This window comes from Orcinus orca, chromosome 1 (genome assembly GCF_937001465.1).
Source record: "Orcinus orca chromosome 1, mOrcOrc1.1, whole genome shotgun sequence".
NCBI classification, from domain to species: domain Eukaryota; kingdom Metazoa; phylum Chordata; class Mammalia; order Artiodactyla; family Delphinidae; genus Orcinus; species Orcinus orca.
This window is the reverse complement of record NC_064559.1, coordinates 105,080,144-105,082,204: the sequence shown is the minus strand read 5'-3', so window position 1 is coordinate 105,082,204 and position 2,061 is coordinate 105,080,144.

Below are 2,061 nucleotides of genomic sequence, written 5' to 3'. Positions count from 1 at the left end.
TCTTCCTGCCCGGAGGTTACTGCCCGCGAGGGAGAACGAGAGGAGCCGGAAGGGCAGCGGGTGCCCGAGAACCACAAAGTCGCCGTGTGCGCCCGCGCGCACCGCGCCCCTGCGTCTCGCGGGCCCCTGGCCAATGAACCCACGCCGCCCGAAGCTTCTCCTCCGCCGCCACGCGAGGTGTGGGGCTCCCGACCCGGCGAGAGGGGCCCCGCTGAGTCGGCCAGGCCCTGCCCCCGGCCCTCGAGGACAGGCCCGGAAGAGGCCGATTTGGACCGGCGGAGCCAAGAAAAGTCTCAAGCGCGGCCCGGCCCCACACTCCCGAGGTTAAAGGTCTCAAACCCTGAACCCTGGGCTGACCGAGGGTCACGAGTTGAATCGATCTCCACGCCTTTCTCAGGAGAGTCGAGGGCCAAAATCAGACCAAGAAAAATATGTGTGGATCAAAGTGCTCAATTAATCAAAGAAAAAATACGATTTTCTGACAAATAGGAAGTGTGGTGTGAGAGAAAGACCGGCGTAAAAGATATGTGTGTTTGGCCTGAGCATACGGATCATCAACTAAGGCGGGAAAGCTGCAATTGCCGCAGGTTTTAGGGGAAAGACCCGGAGTTTCGTTCAGAGCCCTGGGGCCTTCCTAGAAAGCCTTTCCACCCAGGCCGTCCCCGTTCCCACATCCGTCGTCCTTTATGATACTGGGTCTCACTCTGGGAGCCTCCCGTCCCCCGCCTCCTTTTTTGGAAGACAAAATTCCAAAGGTTTGCACCACTCGAATGTTTGCTTTTCAGCTATCAGCCAAGGTCCTGAAAGCATCTGGACCACACTAATCAAAGGAGTAACTGACCAACAGCAGTCCTCTGATGTGCCTGAACTTCTGAATTCTGAATTCATTCAACTCAGTTCTCTGGCAGCTGGGATGGAGGCCCCTGAAGATCCCTCTAGGGAAACTCGCTAGAGGAACGTTATGGAACTTAGGCTTGGGGAATTCTTAGCAGTCAAGTCTCAGAGGTGTCATTGGAGCACCCTGACCTTTGTACAGGCACAGCTTTGGATTCCAGACCCCAGGTGGGAATTTGTAGCCTTGAGGAGGAACTGGATCCTAGTTGCAGTTCTGGTCCAGTTGGTTCTTTCCACACTACGCTCCCAAACCACAAGGGCTGTCAGTGTAGTTGGGAGCTGTGGTGTCCCCAAGTCCAGATATGGTGGTTGCAGAACGTGAACTATTGGGAGTGTTATGAGCTTGCACCCAACCTTGAATTTAGAACATCCGTAGTTCAATGGCAGTATCTGCGGTTTCATGTGCAGTACCCAGTGTTGACTCCTGGCCAAGGTATGTGTTTGCCATTCACTCTGCCACAGTTTATTTTCTGCCTCTGCAGAGCATGTGTGGGAATCTTCATTGTGCATGCAAGATTAGAAGAGTCACCCTTTTTACTACCTCTGCTGGACTGTTTATTGCACAGGTAAGTCTGTTCCATGTAGAGATCTAGCAGCCAGGAGCCATGATGCTGTCAACTGAAGAAACTGTGGAGAACCCAGCCATGATTTTGGAATAAAAGATATTCAAGAGTTCGTCTAAACAGTAGCTTGGCAGCCTTGGGGGCCAGGTTGTGATCCTGGAGGGATTAGTGCTTGGCCTGAGGTGAAACAACCGCTGCTCCAGATGTATATTCCATGGGAAGTCGGTTCTGGGGTGTTTCTGTAGTGTAGAACATTTGGAACTAATCTCCTTGGCATATTCACCTACACCTCTGGCTGATCTAGACAAAGCATCCTCAGGTCACTGTTTAACCCTGATTTGCAAGCTGGCCCTTGGGCTGGTCACCAGTATCTTCTCAATGTGCTGTAGGGATGAAGGAAGTGAACCTCCAGGAAGGAGAGTAGCCCTGGGGTGGGACATATCCATCCAAAAGTGGCTGAGATGTTAGAGGCCATGGCCTCAGGGGTGCACAGAAGGGCAAGGCTTGAATGTACTAATCTATTTATTGCTGACAGGAAGCTTGAGGAAGGTACTGGGCTTTCCAGGTGAGTGGTGTTCAGAGTCTAGATGTATCAGGAGCCTGT